At 41.7% G+C, this 12,451-nt stretch overlaps 1 protein-coding gene across 1 annotated transcript in view; it reads left to right on the top strand.

The window, feature by feature from the left end:
- The window catches only part of CEP350 (centrosomal protein 350), a 3,609,946-nt gene that overhangs the window by 2,629,051 nt on the left and 968,444 nt on the right, over positions 1-12,451 (top strand). The window lies entirely within an intron of this gene.

Raw genomic sequence — 12,451 nt, 5'->3', positions numbered from 1 at the left:
GGTACAGTGGAGAAGGAGGAACCTAGACTTATTTTGAAAGGACCAGAGGGCATCCCTCAAATATTAGTTCAGGAAGAGGTGCCTGGATCTTTGATCAGAGTAAGTCAGTAGATGGATCTTCAACTAGTAATGTGGACATCGCTCAGGAAGAAGAAGAAACAGAAAATGAAAAATGTATCTCATCCTCAGATGTCCCAGGAAAAAGAATGTATGGAATTTTCTTACGGACTATTTAAGGCCATTTTGACTTTCAAGTTGCCTTCCTTTCTTTCCTGTGCTATAACTTGAGTCATCTGAGTAAGATGAAGCAGATTCTGACCTGGATGAACATTACCTTGCCCTACTTATCCCAGATTCATTCCCAGGCCAAATGATTTCTGATGATGAGGATACTTTGTCCCCTGATTCATCTGTAGAGGAAATCTCCTTCGGGGAAACCATACCAAAAATGGAGAATTTTGAATGTAAATGCAGGCAAATAACTGATATACATTAAAGATACTACAATTTACTAGAGGTTAGTATCTTTATGCCTACATCTGTCCTTCCAGTTTTTGAAGCTTTTTGTGGATGCCTTTACATCTGACTCTCCACCTCCAGTGCCTAAAAGGTTCTATAAGTGACTGAACACCTACATTTCTTGCATAAAAAATCCCTTAGAGCACTATGCATTTTCTGTTTCCACAGCAAGCCATTTTAAACCTTTACCTATGTCAAACAAAAGTAGTAAGGCATTGGATAGGTATGGAAAGATGGTGTACATCTCTTCCATCCTGGCCTTCAGTGATGTGAATTACCAAACTCAAATGACAAAATATTTATCTAGTCTGACTGATTTGAATAAAAATTTCAGACATTAAACAGCTAGCTATTTCCATGTTGTCGTACTTCTGGATTTGTCATTATCAGATCTACTTGGCTTTGTTCCCAGTCCTTGCCTAAGAATGTGAAAGCTGTCCTTTTAATAAGGTCTGTTATGTGGCCCAGAGGCAGCCAACTTGTCTAAATCCTTGCAAGAATACTGTAAATTAAAATATCAATGGACTAGCAAGGAGGAACTAAGGATAGCGATGAAGAGGATGAAGAATGGAAAGGCTGTTAGTCCAGATGACATACCTGTGGAAGCATGGAGGTGTTTAGGTGAAATGGCAGTGGAGTTTTTAACCAGATTGTTTAATGAAATTTTGGAAAGTGAGAGGATGCCTGAGGAATGGAGAAAAAGTGTTTTGGTACCGATTTTTAAGAATACGGGTGATGTGCAGAGCTGTAGTAACTACAGAGGGACTAAATTGATCAGTCACAACATGAAGTTATAGAGTAGTGGAAGCTAGGTTAAGAGGGGACGTGATGATTAATGATCAGCAGTATGGTTTCATGCCAGAAAAGAGCACTACAGATGCAACGTTTGCTCAGAGTGTTGATGGAGAAGTACAGAGAAGGTCAGGAGTTGCATTGTGTTTTTGTAGACTTAGAGAAAGCATATGACAGGGTGCCTAGAGAGGAGTTGTGGTATTGTATGAGGAAGTCAGGAATGTCAGAGAAGTATGTAAGAGTGGTACAGGATATGTACGAGGGAAGTGTGACAGCGGTGAGGTCTGCGGTGGGAGTGACGGATGTGTTTAAGGTGGAGGTGGGATTACATCAAGGATAAGGTCTGAGCCCTTTCTTATTTGCAGTGGTGATGGACAGGTTGACACAGGAGATCAGACAGGAGTCCTCGTGGACTATGATGTTTGCAGATGGCATTGTGATCTGTAGTGAGAATAGGGAACAGGTGGAGGAGACCCTGGAGAGATGGAGATATGCTCTAGAGAGAAGAGGAATGAATGTCAGCAGGACTAAGACAGAATATATGTGTGTGAATGAGAGGGAGGATAGAGGAATGGTGAGGATGCAAGGAGTAGAGGTGGCGAAGGTGGATGAGTTTAAATACTTGGGATCAGTAATTCACAGTAATGGTGAGTGTGGAAGAGAGGTAAAGAAGGGAGTACAGACAGGATGGAGTGGGTGGAGAAGTGTGTCAGGAGTGATTTGTGACAGACTAGTAACAGTAAGAGTGAAAGGGAAGGTCTATAAGAGGGTAGTGAGACCAGCTATGTTATATGGGTTGGAGACAGTGGCATTGACAAAAAGGCAGGAGTTAGAGCTGGAAGTGGCAGAGTTAAAGATGTTAAGATATGCACTGGGTGTGACGAGGGTGGACAGGATTAGGAATAAGTATATTAGCGGGTCATCCCAGGTTGGAGTGTTTGGAGACAAAGCCAGAGAGGCAAGATTACGTTGGTTTGGACATGTGCTGAGGAGGGATGCTGAGTATATTGGGAAAAAGATGTTAAGGATGAAGCTTACCAGGTAACAGGAAAAGAGGAAGGCCTAAGATAAGGTTTATGGATGTGTTGAGAGAGGACATGCAGGTGGTTGGTGTGACAGAGCAAGATGCAGAGGACAGGAAGAAATGGAAACAGATGATCCACTGTGGCGACCCCTAACGGGAGCAGCTGAAAGATCATAATGAATGCAAGATTTCAAATGAGTGTTTCTCACTTCGTCCCAAGGTATCAGAGAAAAGTACACAGCTTAGTCCACTTCTTTATCATGCAAGGACCCTTGGTCTGCACAGAAGGGCAGAAAAAATGCCTAGAAGGAGATTTTAGGACAATCCGCACAGAGACTCCCAAGTCTGGGAAATCTCCATCTCCAGACAAATCAGCCTGTTTTTCGCCCCATCCAGTTTCACTTGGTCCATCTATCCCTCTTTCAGCATGATTGACCTCATCCCTTTCTACTTGGCAACTAATACATTCAGACAAATGGGTCCTTTCCATTAACTAACAAGATCACAGAATGATTTGGAAGAAGGCTACACCATTCAAAGATATCCCACCAGCCCTTACTAATCAGGCAGACCTTTTATCTCTTATCCTACATGCTCTTCACAAACAAGATATAGTAGAACCTGTACCACAGCAGTATATAGGAAATAGGGGGTTTATTCCAGTTTTTTCTTGGTGTCAGAAAAGGAAAATGGAGACCCATGTTAGATTTGTCCTGTCGCAACACTTTTCTGAAGGTGCTTTTGTTCAAAATGCTTTTTCTGCAGAGACTTCTCTCTTAGAATCGTCATGTGGCCTTCCTGGAATCTCTGAACTTGAATGATGCTCATCTCCACATCCCTGTTCATCTTTCCTACAGGAAGTTAAGATTTTCAGCTTCTACTCACACTTGCATCCCCCAGGATATTCACAACGTCCCTAGCACCAGCGATTGCATTCTGTAGAAGTCAGACAGTTGAAACATTTCTGTATCTCATGACTTGTTAATACACACATCTTCTCATAAGATTATTTTGCCGCATGTAAATTACACAGTTTCCATCTTGCAAAGTCTGGTTTCATGACAAACTTAAAGTCCACAATGAATCTTAGCCAAGACCTGGTCTTTCTGGGCTACAGGCCTCATGCTGGCCTTCCCACCACAAGAGAAGGTCCAGGCCCTCTTAAACTACTTCCAGTGCCTATTGTCCATCATTCCTGCCCTGCAGTGGAAATTCTCAGCACCCGGTCCATGGCAGAGACCATAACCATGGCTCCTTTTGCAAAACTTCAAATGAGAAAGACACAGTGGTAGCTAAAATCTGTCTGGTCTCAGCATTGTCTCCCTCTGGGTGCTGAGATTTCGCTTTTCTTTCTGAAGATAGAATTTCAGTGGTGGATGTTGCAGGTGAAGTTCTTCCCTGGCCTTCCTTTTAAGTGTACAATGCCTTCATCTCAGGACCTGCACACAGATGCTTCAGACCTAGCTTAGGAAACATGTCTATACCCCCTAAGAGTTCAGAGCCCATGGTCCCCAAGAACATTAACATGAGACAAATGTGGACACTTATTTAGGCCCTATGTGTCTTCTCACACATGGTCTCCAGGACCCATTCACGCTCTTGACAGACAACATTACAGTCATGAGGTATATGAACAAACAGCAAGGAATCAAATCTAAGCAGCTGTGCTGACTGGCTGTCCTAGCTGGGGAACAGGCCATGAAAGCAAACATGTTCCTCTAAACATTGTGTATTCCCTCCCAGAACAATGTCCTAGCAGATTTTTTAAGTAGATCCAGGGAAAATCCTCACAAATGGATGCTGAATGGGGAGATCTTCCTCGAAATAGTCCAAAATGGGATATTCTGCAGATATAATTATTTGCCTCCATTCTCAACAGAGAGCTGCGGACTCCTTGCCCTCAGGCCAGAGGATGGATGCCATGTCTTTTCCTTTCCTTTCTTTGAGAAATGAGGTATCTTTGTGCTGCCCCCCCCCCCTCCGCCTCTACTCCACAGATCTTGTTAAAATTTAGAGGGACAAGGCAGAAATCTTGCTGGTGACTCACTTTTGACCCAGGCAGCATTAGTTCCTTCTCTTTCATCCTGCTAGGGTCATCACTACAAGTTAACTTAACAGATTGGATTTGCTTACGCAACACATGGGCTCTCTTCTTTATCCCAGATTCTTATCTCTCAGTCTGACAGTATGGATGATAGGATTCTGATCCCTTTCATACACCAATTTTATCAGGATGTGCAGCTGGTGGTTCTTGTATATCCATATGGAAAATATTTTCTGCCTGGTGTCGTACTAACAAATAGGATCCTATTCAAACTTGGTTTCTTACTATCCTTTATTTATGTGAGCTGCTAAGAGATGGTCTGACTTACACCTCCATTAAGGTGCACTTATCGGCTATTTCTACATGTTTGCCTGTAGGCCCTCCACTGGTTTCTAGGCTTGAGGTAGAGCAATTTCTCAAGGGTGTCCTTCATTTGAACCCACCTAGGAAATGCCATCTTTCTGGGATCTTGATTTTGTCCTGGAAAAACTTACTCTGCCCCTTTTAAACCAGCGGCTTCCGCTTCTCTGAAAATTTGTACATTAAAAACCAATCATGTAGTGGCCCTTACTTCTGCTAGTAGAGTCTCTGAGTCCCAAGCCTTGATGCCCTCCTGTCCTTTCCGTATCTTTCATAAGATTAGGGTTTCTTTGGGGGCCAATCCTTCATTTATGCCTAAGGTGGTCAATGAGCTATCCCTCAACCAGGCCATTAATCTTCACACCTTCTTCGCTAACCATCAGAGCAAGGGTGAGTGAAACTCCCATTCTGTGGATGTGCACAGGCAGTTCAGATTTTACTTAGATAAGACCAAGAGGTTTGGGAAAACTGACCAATCTTTTGATCTGTTGTCTCTTCCATCCTTTCCTCAATGGATGAGTTATGGGATCTTTGCTCAGGCTCTTATCCTTACCCATAATCCCCTGTTGATAAAGTACCTCAGATCTCGTTTGCTGCTAATTTGCATAGGATGTGATCACTTGGCTCAGTGCTTGGGTGTCAGCCAAGTTGCAATTTTTGACGTATTTTTCTTCCCGTTGGGATACTCTGTGATCTATCTAAGTCTCTTTCAACCTTTGCTTTCATCTACCTTCCTCTCTTCCTGTTTCTGTTTATATAAAAACATTTTTTCCACTTTGCCATTTTGGGAGTCTGAGGCTTACCTTTATGGGTTCCTTCAAACTTTACTCCAATGAAGTTACTCATTGTAGTTGTAGTAGTTATTGTTTCTACCTTTTTTTCTTGTGGTTGCTGTTATAGTTGTTGCTGTCGTGTGTTGTGTTGCAATTATAGTGGAAAAACCTTCTTTCTTCAAAAAGTGCGGGGATTATGGCCACATAATTCCAAACTTGGATCCACACTCTAAATGCATGTATTGTTTAGGGGCCGCTCGTAGATGAGGAGTGTTTAGTTTGCATTGCTTTTGGTGCCAGGGCTTTGACAAAAAGGGGAAACAAACTGGTACTTATAGAGCTGCTCCCTGCCACAGTAGGAGAAACTCTCCTTCCACTTTTTTCAGCTTCTACTGCCACCAAGAAAGTGGTTGACAAAACCATGGTTGAGAAAAGTTTAGAGAAGTCTAAGGAAAAGAGAAGGAAAGGTACAGGGAGCCTAAGAAAATATTCCTTGATCTGTTGGGCCTGGCTCTGAAATCGCAGAAACCATCAGTCTCTGCTCTAGCTCCAAAGCCTATTACTATTGGATCACACATTCGTCTACTCCCAGAGCCACAGTTCTCACCAGAACCAATGTCTTTTAGGCTCTGATTGTCTTTCCTCCAGGGATGGTCCTTCCATAGGACATCCACACCCCTCTCCTTCCACTGCTTTATCCCTGAGTTTGGCACAGCCCTCCATAAACCTATCTGAAGCAGATGCTAATAGAATGATGAGAAAGTTCCTCAGTACCCAGATAGAGATTGTCCTGCCTCCAACCCAGTCTGAGTCTTGGACCTCGGACCATCCCCTTGTCAGATCTTAGCTCCTTCCATGATCCTGACCCTCAGATTAGGAGCTCTTGGATCTCAGCTCTTCCCAGTGTTTGTCTTTATTAGACACAAAGGCTTGGTCCTCGTGAAATCCAACAGTGTCTCTGATCCAGTCGATTCAGAGTGCTTTGGACCTGTGTGGATCTCGAAGCTGAGGTGTCGACTTTGGTTTTTGGAGATTGGACTTGACTCTGAAGTTATCAGAGCTATCCCTCTCCCATGGTGCATCGGCACTGGATAGCTTGACACCAGCATTGGCCTCTGAGCAGAACTGCTCAGCAGGGCCAGCTGGTTTTAGAGTCCCTGGAAACTACTGGGATGTTTTTGAGGACAGTTTTGGCTTCTGCTTTTGAAGCCTTACCTGCTGGGTTATGCCTCTGCCCCCTCAGCGCTCTTTGGCTTGCTGTGCTGTACATTGTCATGTCAGGACAGCTGTCCTCAGAGTCTCAATATGGTCCACATTGTGGACTCCCCATTGGATTTGGAATCCTCTCGAGACCATCACACACTGGAGAGTGCTCCTGAAAGCATTTGTGCAAGAGTAGGCAGAAGTCTTTACCAGAGGATACCGATTTCACTGAATAGTAGGGGTCCCCCAGATCCCCCCCCTTGAGAATATCTCCTTCAGTGAGATTCTGGAACTTCTCAGGCTAAAAAGGGGGGTAATCCACAAAAGCCTCTTCTCAGAAGGAATCTGTATTCCTTGAGGACTTTGAGTTGGCCTATCTACCCCTTGGGTGGTCACCCCCCCATCCACAGAAGAATTGGTTGATTTGGTTTCAAGTGAGCATGGAAGGAACACATCCCTTTGAAGCTGAACAAAATAGCGGTGCCCCCCTAAAGACTGTTCCCTTTGGAACAAGGGTCCTCCAGTGATGGCAGTGGCCACCATGAAAGAGTTTGCTGAGGAGAGCTCAGTTGTCCATCCCCGTAACAGGGAGTCCAATGCATTGGCAGGTTTAAGAAGTAGGTATATGCTTCAGCGACCTTTGCTGTCAAGGTGCTGAATTATCTGGCTCATGTGACATGCTTCCAGAGGGATTTGACTAAGTAGCTATCCAGATCCTTCTTTGGGTCCTTATCTGTATAGGAGAGGTGACGAAAGTTGTTGACATGCAGGTAGCCAGCCTTCAGTCATGATCAAACCTATCAATTCAACTTATATCAAATGTGGCTGATGGTATGTCAAGAGCAGCAGGCAGCAGTATAGCCATCAGATGCTATGCTTGGATGTTTGTCTGTCACTTTGTGGAACCCTTTAAAAATGTCCTATATTAATGCTCCCTACAATGTACCCACGCATTTTGGACCTAAAGTTAAAGGAATGCTGTCCAAAAGTGAGCAGGAGGGCAAATCCTTGTCTGCCATAGGAATAATGGTTTTCTACCCCTCAGAGGACTTTCTGTAAATACCAGAAAGAAGGCAAGAAACTGGTTCCGCAAATCCCAGGGTTTTGCACCACATGCATCTGGTGATAGGGCCTCCCTCCAGGTATTGGATGGATAATCATAGTGGATGTCATCCCCATTGCAGAGTTGGACTGCAGAATCGAGGCTTTTGGAGGTCCTTTCTCTGATGGGTCTTTTCAGCTCTCATGAACAGTTGCCTCCTGACTGAGGCACTCTTGAAACAGTTGGAGGGGGTGCTTATCCCTGCATCCCCATGGCCTTGGATTTCCATCTGCAGAGATGTTTGGTTCAGCAAAATTATAACCAAATGGTAAATGATTCTCTCTCAACTCCCATACTCATGAAAATTTCCCAATGTGCTACTCTCTCAACAGAAGGCAGCAACACTAGAACTAAAAAAGCTGCTTGATAAGTGAGTCATCCAGGTGGCCCAGCAGACCAACAAGGATCCAGAGTTTATTCAGAGTTCTTTTTGGTTCCAGTGAAGATCAAGGACATCAGTCATCTGAACCAATGCTTGAAGCAGACATAATTCTGGATGATCACTTTATAGTCTTTCCTATTGTTATTGTTATTGTGGAAGGACGACTGAATGTGATAGACCTCCAAGATACGTACTGCCACATAAAGGTGGACAGACATTCCAGGTGGTTTCTCTACTTCTGGCTGGGAGACAACAACTTACAATTCAGAATCATGCCCTTTGGCCTCACCACTGCTTCCCATGTGTTCACCAAGTGCATGGCATTAGTTGCAGCTCATCTCAGGCTGCTGGACTTCCTAGTGTTCCCATACCTGGACGACTGGCTCATAACCACCATCACCAGAAATCTTCTAAATCAAGCCAGGGACTCCTTGCTTCACCTTTGTTCACAACTAAGAATAACTGCCATTACTGTCAAACCACATAATTCATTGCAGCCCATCTGGATACCAAGTTTCAGATGACAAGAGTATCAGAATCCAGAATTCTCACACTTCAGCAGCAGGCAGTAGTGGTACTCTCCCAACAGAAGCCTCCGCCAAGGTTAATTTTTGCATCTTCTCAGATTGTTGGCAGCTGCCATTATCTTAGTCCCGATAGCCAGATTTCATATGAGGGTGCTGCAAAGGAATCTCGCAGTCCAGTGGTCAGTGAGATGTCAACCCGTGAAGTTTCAAAAAATTTGCATAACTGATCTTCATTGGTGGCCAGACCACCCAACTGTATCTCAGGGTCAACCTTGTCTCCTTTCTCCCCAGGCCACAGTGACCTTGTCTTTGAGGCATTTATTTGTGAAAGATCATCCATGGCACGCACTTGGTTCCCTGTCTGGTCTTTACATCAATATTCTGCAGATGTGGATAGTTCTAGCATTGGAGGCCTGCTAAGATTCCCTCTCCAGTGGTGTGATCTCCATTTACAAATCCACCTGAGGAAAAAAATCTTTGGAATTTGCTTGTGATGTAAAATACTTGTGCAAACACTTCAAGCAAAGATCCTAAATATTCTAGACTTTAATGCATGTTTGGGAGCTATACTTAATATCCTCCCAGTGTTTCTTTGTTAATTGCTTATACAGTCTGTCTTCCCATTCCTTTCTCACCTCCTCAGATTGATTTCTGTAGTTATGCAGTATTTTATATGCCCTACTAATAACATTTAACAACAGCTTATGTTCTGTATTCTACTAAAAACTCTACCAGTGCTGGTCTTTCACTTATGATATCCCTGTTCTTTTCTCTATGCCTTTACTCTGATATCAGTTTTTGATAGGAAAGGCAGTCTGTATCCTGCACTCCAAGTGCATCTTTGGCCTGTCCCCAATGTGTTACTTTCCCCCTGTAATTATTTGATCCCAATACCTTGGTTCCTTTACCTGTTTTCGCCAGTAAATTTCAGCCCCTTCTTGCCTGTTACAGTTATCCCTATCAGCAGAATCTCCTTTCTCCTTTCCGTGTTGGCTTAGTTCTCAAAATGCTTTCTGCTACTTTATGAATGTAATATTCTTTATGGTTATTGTTAATCTCCTTAAGGATCTGCATTCAAAATCCCAGTCTCTCTCTTTCTTGTGCTTCCCCCAGTTTCATCATCATTCCTTTCCACGTTGAATTATAGCTTTCTGCTTGTGCTCTTTAAATGAGCTTTAACTGTATTGCTCTGAAATGCACCTTCAAATTAACTAACCCAAAACCAACTTGTTCTGTTGGAAAGATTAACTTATCCCATGTGACTCTTATCCCCCCCCCCCCCAAATACAATCCTTCAACTATTTGTTAATTGCTATTCAGAACTTCTCCTCTGGCTGATAAAAATATGCCTGACCCGTGTGTAAAAATATAGGGACTAAAAACACCTTCACTGCTTGTATCTTGATATCCATATCCGTAAGAGCTTCCAGTTTCTCAGTTGTATTCTCTGTTTTAGTCTCTTCGCACATATCCTTAGCTCACATAACAGAATCCTTTTAACCTCTACTTGCAAGTGCTTCATTTTATCATGCCCCATAAATATGGGTATTGCTGAACCAGTATGTGTGAGGGTGCATAATTTACAGCTATTGCCTTTGTTTTATCTTCCTTAATTTTGTATCCTGAAAAGACTTGAAGCTGTCTCAGAATATTCCACAACACTAAAATATCCTTTTCTGGTTTTATCAGTTACAAAAGAATACAATCTTCAAATAAAGCCAACTTTTCTTGATTATCGTACCAATTATATCCTTGAATTTCTGGGTCAATTGTTTTCTTTGCCAGTGGTTCTCAATATAATGCAAATAAAGGATAAAGAGGACACCACTGCCTGACTTCCCTGTTCAAACAGAAATGATCAGAAAGAACCCCTCCACACACACTAATGTTTGCCTCCAATTCCTCATATATCCTCCTAATTAACCTTATTATTGTGTCATGGAATGCAAATGCTTCCATTGCCTTACTCATAAAATCCCAACTTACTGTGTCGAATGCTTTTTCCTGCATCAATACCCACAAACAACAGTGGTATTTTCTTACATTCTGTTTCCCTCTCGATCTTCATTGTTCTGTTAATATTGTCAAATGTTTGCTTCCCCTCCATAAAATCACATTGATCCATATCTATCAATTTTGGTATCACATTTGCCATTCTTTTTGCCAGTATAGACAAACATTTTTATAATCATGGTTTAGAATTGAAATGAGTCTATATGAAGCTGGATCTGATGAGTCTTTACCATCTTTAGGTATTACAGCCACCACAGCTTTCTTCCTGGGTGTTCGTTCTTCTCTTCCTTTTAAAATACTCTTAAACAAAACCTTCCAGATCTTTATCACTTTCTTCCCTCCCATCTATTCCTGGAGACTTTCTTGTGGATTGGTTATATATCACCATATTAATCTTATCTCCTCGTATCATAACTGTTAGTAATTGAGCCTCATCCGCCTCTAACATTGGCATATTTAATTCTTCCATAAACATTTCCATTTGTACATTTTCTTGATATTCACATTTCTCTGTTTTGTACCGATTTTCATAACGTTTCCCCAATAGATTTTCATAACGTTTCCCCAATATTTCTAATACCTGAATAGGATCTCTGGTTATTTTCCTTGTTTATAGGCCCCTTAATCTTGGCAACAACCTTTTTTACTCTGTGCTGTTTGAGCCATTGTGCCAAAAACTTTTGTTCTTTGAAGAGTTGCTGTCAAAAAACAGTTGCTAACAGCAGTCTTTCTAAACTCATGCATATTATCCAGGTAGCCCCTTACTCCTTCGCACTCTACAGTTGCACCGCCTCTTGTTATGTAAGATCCCACCTATTCTGCAGTATTTTAACCTTTGTCAGTCCCTCTAAATAGTTCTTGTTAGTTCGTAACCATATGTATTTTTCTTTTATTTCTATCCTATTTTTAAACTCCACCTTATTATCCCACTCCCTAGCAATATTTTCTATCTTCCCTAATAACCCTCAAATAATTTCCAGTTCCCATTCTTTAAATTCTTCTCTGTATAACAGTTAGGTGGTGAATGTCAATGTCTCAATGTTGAAAAGCAAAATGTGAACAGGAAACCAAGAATCAGTAGTCCACAAACAAAAAGGCTGCCAAATAATCCAATTCTTTATTCACGAAACACTCCAAGAGTAATAAAATCAAGCGCTTTCGCCTGACCAATGTCAGGCTTTATCAAGACAGTTTTAAACATGATGTGCCACAGTTTAAATACACTAACTGAATCTAAAAACTTAATTTGATTGGATTAAATTAATCTAATCAATTTAAAATAATTAAAAGCCAACAATTGAAATGAATAATTCATTAAACCACAATTGGGTTCTTTTTAAAGTGCTAGTGCATTTGATCAGACTTGTAAAAATAAATATTGTAAAACCATAACTTAGGTCACTTTTCAAAAAACATATGTTTGCAAGAAAATGTGAAATTTACGTAATTAGGATCAATGCCTTTGGTTGAAGTGTACAAAACACTTCTTCAGAAACTATGTTATAAACAAAAAACTAAAAACTAATGTAAACGTCAAACCCATCTATATAACAATCTAAATGCATTTACGTCTATAAGTAGTGTAATTATTAAAACATTCATTTAAAATTTGTGTTATTACTTGGGAATCAATCACAGTAAAAATATATATATGCATCAATCAGCGAACTTTAAAAACACTTTTAAAAACTGCAATACTGTGGTGGCAACCT

This window comes from Protopterus annectens, chromosome 10.part0, assembly GCF_019279795.1.
Source record: "Protopterus annectens isolate FY-2018-M chromosome 10.part0, PAN1.0, whole genome shotgun sequence".
NCBI lineage: Eukaryota > Metazoa > Chordata > Ceratodontiformes > Protopteridae > Protopterus > Protopterus annectens.
The sequence above is the reverse complement of the archived record's forward strand: the minus strand, read 5'-3'. Positions and strand labels throughout refer to the sequence as shown.